The sequence below is a fragment of the Echinops telfairi genome, unplaced genomic scaffold (assembly GCF_000313985.2).
Source record: "Echinops telfairi isolate 266 unplaced genomic scaffold, ASM31398v2 ScPeMD7_23;HRSCAF=83, whole genome shotgun sequence".
Classification (NCBI taxonomy): Eukaryota; Metazoa; Chordata; class Mammalia; order Afrosoricida; family Tenrecidae; genus Echinops; species Echinops telfairi.
This window is the reverse complement of record NW_022103920.1, coordinates 58,545,143-58,552,679: the sequence shown is the minus strand read 5'-3', so window position 1 is coordinate 58,552,679 and position 7,537 is coordinate 58,545,143. Positions and strand designations below refer to the sequence as shown.

At 43.1% G+C, this 7,537-nt stretch overlaps 1 protein-coding gene across 1 annotated transcript in view; it reads left to right on the top strand.

Moving 5' to 3' along the window:
* The window catches only part of LOC101650950 (protein lifeguard 2), a 39,188-nt gene that overhangs the window by 26,076 nt on the left and 5,575 nt on the right, over positions 1-7,537 (top strand). The gene's annotated exons all lie outside the window — the stretch shown is intronic.

Below are 7,537 nucleotides of genomic sequence, written 5' to 3'. Positions count from 1 at the left end.
GGTTCTTTGTCTACCATTCCCTTGAGCATTATATAGTGTCCCTCCTTATCTCTTTTTATGGTTTGCACTTTGAGGTCAATTTTATCTGAGATTAGGATTGCAACACCTGCTCTCTTTGAATTGCTTTTTGCTTGGTATGACTTTCTCCAGCCTTTGATTCTCAGCCTATTTTTGTTTGGAGCCTTGAGATGTGTCTCCTGTAAACAGCAGATTGATCGGTTGTGTTTTCTAAGTCAGTCTGCTAGTTTCAGTCTTTCAATGCCTGAGTTCAGGCCATTGATATTCAGGGTTATTATCTCCATCTGCGGACTCTGTAGTGTCATTTTATACCTTTTTTGTTTGATGTTTTCCTACTTTCCTTTCTCATTAGTGTGTTGTGTGTGTGTGTGTGTGTGTGTGTGTGTGTGTGTGTGTGATTCTTGACTTCTTTCCATCCTTAAAGCCAGTGCTATCTTGGGGTCTGTTTTCTCTTTGTTGCCCTCTGGGTGCGGTTGTTCTATGTGGTGGTCTCTTATTTATGCTTGGTGAGTGTTGTTCTGCTCATACTGGGTCGGCAAGGATCTTTTGTAGGGCTGGGCTTCTTCTAACGTATTATTTGAGATTTTCCTTGTCTGGGAAGACTCTTACTTCTCCATCTATCTTGATCTATAATTTGGCTGGGTAGAGTATTCTTAGGTTTGCATTGTTTTCCTTTAATTTTTGGAATATGTTACTCCACTCTCTCCTCTTCTTCATAGTTTCTCCTGATAGGTCTAAGAATATTCTTATTTTGGAACCTTTATATATGATTGCTTGATTTTCCCTAGCTGCTCTCATGATTTTCTCCTTTTCCTCAAAGTTGCATAGTTTAGCTCTTATGTGCCTTGGTGACTTCTTCTTGGGATTCATTCTAGCTGGTGTTCTTTCAGCCTCCTGAATGGTTGCCTGTTTTTCATTCATTAAGCTGGGGAAGTTTTCCTCCCATATTTCTCTCACTGTTGTTGCAGATGACTTCTTTGTTGTGTCCTCCTCTGGTAAGCCAATGATTCTAATGTCCCATGCATAGCATCAGACATAGCTCTTAAGTTTTCTTCAGCTTCTCTGATGATCTTATTAGATTTTTGTTCGTGTTTGTTGAAGTCTGCTTGGCTGGCCTCCAAGTCACTGATGCGGTTCTCTGCTTCCTCCAGTCGATTGTTGAGGCCCCTGTGTCTGCTACTGGTGTATTTGAGGCCCCTGTGTCTGCTAAGCTCCTGTATTTCCCTTTGGTGTATGGCCTTTATCTCCTCTATCATTTAATCCTTTTTCAGTATTGTTTCCCTTATATCCTGTATGACTCCATGAAGCATTCTGAAAATTTCTTTCTGTGGCAGCTCAATGTCTGCTTCTTCTATGTATGTCGTTATGTTTGGGACATCTTCTGCCATTACCTTTTGTTTCTCCTGTTTTTTCATTCAGGTCGCTGGGGCTGATGGCTGTTTGCATTGCGTTGTTTTAGAGGAGCCAGGTGCCATTCTCCAGGGAGTTGAAGAGCACTGGCTCTCTCTGGGAGACTTGTAGGAGTGCTTCTTCTAACTGCCTACAGCTAATTTCATTATGGAATTAGCCTACCATTCTATCCTCCTGTGGCTTCCCTCTCAGGGGAGTGCCCCAGAAGGCGGGTGGGTTGTCTGCTTTGGTGTTGCAGAGGTTGGGCAGAGGTTTCTGCAGCAGCTTGGAATGGTGACAAGTGTTGGCAGAACTGCCTTAGGGCCCCAGGCACAAAGGCAGGAATTCCCCGGTAAGAAGTTGGGCAGAGTATCCCCTGGTGGAGGTCAGCAGGGCTTTCCCCAACTTTGGGCTAACTGTACAGGGTGGAGCTCACCTAGCTGGGTGTGGTGCAGGCGTAAATGCCCTAGGCTAAGGGAAGTGGTCTGTAGGTCAACAGTGGAGTGTGAGAGACAGGAAAGAGACAGAGGAGGAAACAAATTAAAAAATGAACCCCCTGAGAATTGCTCAGGGATATAGTGAAGAGAGGGAAACAAAGCAACAATGTAGCTGAACCCCAATCCCTGTCCGTGAAGCTGCAAGGGTTCAGTCCCTGCCCCGAGGTGGCGGCGGCAAACTGTGGCTGTGTTGAGACCAAGCCTCCTTATGGGCTCCAAATGGTCCTGGCTCCGGCAGAGACAGTGGCATGACCAAGGTCAAGCCCCAGCCGGCTTCCACTGTGATAAGCCCAAAGCCCCCAGCCCGTCAAAACCCCATGAGTCTGTGCCTACTTATCTTTATGATGCTCTTCGTGCATTGCAGCAGCATTGAATTTCCCTCTTAGCAAATCTCCTGGTCTGAATTCTGCGGAGTCCCTCTGGTATGTGTCACTCCGTCACCATCTTCCTGGAAGTCCGATATCTAATTTTTTCTTGAGGTCACCGAACCAGTTGTTAAAATGGCACTTATTTATTTATTTTTTTGAGGAAAAGATAATCTTTTTATTGTAAGCATTCATTGTTTCCGTTTGTTCTGTTCTCCTACTTTAAAAAAAATCATTTTATTGGGGGCTTTTACAACTCTTATCATAGTCCATATATATATCCATTGTGTCAAGCACATTTGTACATTTGTTGCCCTCATCATTCTAAAACATTTGCTTTCTACTTGAGCCCTTGGTATCAGCTCCTCATATTTTCCCGTCCCTCCCCGTACCCCACTCCCTCATGAACCCTTGATAATTTATAAATTATTATTATTTTGTCATATCTTACACTCTCCAACGTCTCCCTTCACCCACTTTTCTGGTTTCCATCCCCCAAGAAGGGAGTTACATATAGATCCTTGTAATCAGTTCCCCCTTTCTACCCTAGTCTCCCTCCACCCTCCCGATATTGCCACTCTCACCACTGGTCCCAAAGGGATCATCTGTCCTGGATTCCCTGGGCTTCCAGTTCCTATCTGTACCAGTTTACATCTTCTGGTCTAGCCAGATTTGTAAAGTAGAAATGGGATCATTATAGGGGAGTGGGGCGGAGGGAGAAAACATTTAAGGACTAAAGTTGTATGTTTCATCGTTGCTACACTCCACCCCGCCTGGCTCCTCTCCTGCCGGCAACCTTTCTGTAAGGCGATGTCAAGTTGCCTACAGATGGGTTTTGGTTCCCCAAGCTGCACTCCCTCTTACTCACAATGATATGATATTTTGTTCTTTGGTACCTGATCCCTGATCCCTTCTACACTTCGTGATCACACAGGCTGGTTTGCTTCTTCCATGTGGGCTTTGTTGCTTCTCAGTTAGATGGGTTCTTGTTTAACACCCCAGACACTATCTTTTGATAGCCGGGCTCCATCAGCTTTCTTAACCATACACATTTGTTTATGCACACATTTGTCTTCAGAGATCGTGTTGGGAAGGTGAGCATCATGAAATGCCAGTTTAATAGAACAAAGTGTTCTTGCATTGAGGGACTACTTGAGTGGAGGCCCAATGTCCATCTGCTACCTTAATACTAAACCTATAAATATATGCACATAGATCTATTTCCCCAGCATCATATATAAATACATTTACATATGTACATGCCTGTATTTGGACCTTTATAAATGCCCTTTGCCTCCTAGTTCTTTCCTTTCTTTCCTTTTAATTTTCTCTTGTCCCACTATCATGCTCAGCCTTCATTTGGGTTTCAATAATTCCTCTCAGTTACATTACCCTTGATCAATCCCTACTAGGCCTCATACACCTTCCTTCCCACTGATTTTGCATCACTTGTTGTTCCCTTGTCCCTGGGTTGGTTAACACCACTTCCTTTCCCCCACTTCTCCCTCTCCCGTGTTTCCCCCGGAACCATCGGTCTGTTGTTTTCTCCTCTAGACTGTTCATTCAGCCTATCTTATCTAGATAGACCTATAGAGATAATAACATGCACAAAAACAAGGCAGAGTAAAACCAAGCAACAAAAGAAAACAGAACAACAACAACAACAACAAAAAACAATGACCAAAAAAAAGAAAAAGTCTGTAAATAGTTCAAGGTCTGTTTGTTGACCTTTAGGAGTGTTTTCTGGTTAAATTGGATGGGGTGCCACACCCTGGCCCCAAAGTCTATTTTTGGTATTCCCTTGGGACTTCCTTGCTTTACTCCCCTTGTTGTTCTGTTGCACGCTCTTAGTGTTTTGCTTTGGTGTCGTGGGGTTAAATAAAATGGCACTTGTAATCAGGGTTTTCTCTACTGTTCATCTGCACAACAGTGTATTCTAAGCACCCATAATAATGCTCACTTCGTCCATAGGTATAAAACATTAGATGGAACTAGGTTCCTAATCTTTATATATTCATTTAATAAAGTAATTGTATATTTAATGAAATACTATATTTTCCCCCAAGCCATTTTATTAGGAGCTAATCCAAGCAGCATACCATTCCATATTTCAATCACATCAAGCAGTATTGTACAGTTGCTACCAAAATCTATTTCAGAATATTCTCTTCCTACTTGAATTCCTTGATATCAGCTCCCCCTTACCCTCCACCCGACCTCCCGCACCATACCCTCCAGGAATCCTTATTCTAGTCGTTGTCTCTTGTGATAGTTAACATAAATTCATATCAAGTTGATAAATAATTGTAGGAGTGGAGTCTAGCCTGTCAATTAGGTCACAGACTGATGATTCTTCCTTGTGGGCCTGGTTTCTCATCAGAATTCTGGGAACTTCCTCTCTTTCTCCCTGGAGGTGGGCTAAACACTCTCTCTGTTTCACCTTCCTGTTGACAAGCCATGTGGAGCCACACTGAGACCTGAGCAAGCCATGTGGTGGAGACCTGTACCAGTCCTGTGATGCTTCCACTACCATTGGATCCATGAGACTTTTCACCCACTGGCCTGTGATCTTCCTGCATTCTGCATTACTATATGTGGTTTCATGAGTCTGAAGAGAGATTTATGAACAAGCATTGAACTTTTAGGCTAATATCAGATTTATGGATTTGATTTTGATTGTGCTGGGATGTTTTTTTAAAATATCTAATTACTCCTTGATATAAAGGTCTTTCTTACACATATATGAGTACCCATGGATTTGTTTCTCTAGTTGTGATATGTAGGTTTATTGTGCCAACCTGGCCAATAAGAACATAAGGGATTAATAAGGTTTGATTGGAGGGCAAAGAGATAAATGGCTCGGCGAGCCCTGCCTCTGTCACTCGTGCTTTCTGGTGGTCAGACCAGTATGCAACTGCCTTAGCTAGTTCTCTGCCTCAATTTGCAAGCTACACTACCTGTGGGACACCCAACCTGTGGACTATGTTGCTAGAGCTTGAGGCTTTTTGGAGACATGCTTCGCCACGCTACTGGTGTATACATTGCTTGAGCTGGGGACTACCAGATCCTGTTATCTGGCTGACTGTTGGTGACTGCCTACAATGCTTTATGGAAGGCTCAGCTGTCTGCTTCCTTGACCTTGGACCCTGCAGACTCGTGATTTGAAGGATTTCCAGTGTATTAACTGTTTCATGGAAGTGAGTTGAACTAAGCCCTCTGTACTGCTGTGTGGACTATTTAGCTGTTATATTCCTTTGTGTGGGGTATATCTATCCTTGTGTGTGTGTGTCTGTGTGTGTGTGTGTATAAAATCATAAGTGTCCTGGTTTTGTTTCTCTAGAGGACCCTGTCCAACATACTAGTCAACGTGGCCTAACGCATCTCTGTATGTTCTGAAATATTACATTTCTATTCCCTTGGGTTTGTTACTTCAGTAAGCAAATATATAACATAAAGAAGAAAAGTGACAAAGAATCAGAGGGTCGGTGACACGCTTTCACTAGTTTCAGCTTTGTGCTATGTCCCAAATTCCCACGTGATATTGTGAGTGAATTGTGCAACCTCAGAAAGTGTTCAAAGAGCTAAAAATATTGTCAGAACAATGCTGTAAGTAAGTTCGGCAGAAATGGGAAGATTTGTTTTTTTTTCAAAGATGAAAATAATATATTCAGAGAAGAGAAGTCACTAACTGTTTTTACTCTGTCAAACACAATGACTATTGTCTAATTGGCCTGCCTCTAAAGGAGTGGCACCCTACTCCTACAGTGAAAAAGATGGTTAAGGATAAATTGTACAGCTGATGATACTTGGATAAAAGCAAAGAATATTGCAATCGAGGACATCAATCAAGAAGCAATCCAGAAGGAAAAAAAGAAGCAATCTAGAAATATCTTACGTGTCAGTATTGCTGTTTTTTGTCTGGTACTATTTCATAGTTTTTCATTAATATTTTGAAACTCTTATGTCTTAGTTTTGTGTACGTCTTCTAGTGTTCTTATTTCAGTGTTAACTCATGAAATAATAGACTACTTTTTGGAATATCATTTATTTATATCATTATTTATATCCAGAGTGGTCAGTGGTCAGTCTGACAGCAAGTCAGCTCTAGACACAGTTAAGATACTGTGTTTTTCCTACTAAATCTGTCAACCGCGGTTCCTGTTTGGCGTCTCTGCCTAGCCCAAACAGTTAACCACTTGACTATACCACAGAAAGTTTGGCAGTTCGAACCCACCCAGAGTAGCCTCAGCAAACAGAGCTGGGCTTTGTCTCCACAAGGTCATGACCTTGAAAACCCTGTGGAGCAGTTCTGCTCTGCACACCTGGGTCGCCAGGATTTGTAAGCTCACCTCAACAGCCCCAGGAGCAAGAGCCAAGTCAAGAAAACACTAGGAAGCCACTGTGCTCTATAAACACCCGAAGTCCCTGCAAGCCAGGCGGGCTCTGTAGCTGCCAACCACACTAGTTCCTGCTCTAAGTTTCCTTCTTCGCAAATGTCTGCCAGTATAGTCTTATGTTCACGTGGAAGACTTTTAACGGAGCCAGGGTCCTAAGGGAGCTTCCAAAAGTTCACGGGAAATGGAATGAACAGGAAATGGAATTTCACCACGAACTTTTTGAAACTCCCTCATGCATGCTTGCCTGCCCTTGGCTCCTTTGAATATTTTGAAATCCAGTTATCAGATATTTTCTCACTGTTCATTCTGCCTGAAAACACCGTGCCTCTGGGCTGTTTCATGAGTTCAGTTCCCCCTTCTTCACCAGGAGCGTGTGAGGCAGGTGCGCTCTGCCCCACACTCTCTGACCCGTTTCTTTTCTCTTTGGAGTGGCTGCATTGACTGTATGGTTTCCTTTCTCCTTGCAGTAGCTGCATTACTGTATGGTTTCCTTTCTCTTTGCAGTGGCCGCATGTACTGTACGGTATCCTTTCTCCTTGCAGTGGCTGCATGTACTGTATGGTTTCCTTTCTCCTTGAAGTGGCTGCATTACTGTATGGTTTCCTTTCTCCTTGCAGTGGCTGCATTACTGTATGGTTTCCTTTCTCCTTGCAGTGGCTGCATTAATGTATGGTTTCCTTTCTCCTTGCAGTAGCTGCATTACTGTATGGTTTCCTTTCTCTTTGAAGTGGCTGCATGGACTGTATGGTTTCCTTTCTCCTTGAAGTGGCTGCATTACTGTATGGTTTTCCTTTCTCCTTGCAGTGGCTGCATTACTGTATGGTTTCCTTTCTCCTTGCAGTGGCTGCATTACTGTATGGTTTCCTTTCTC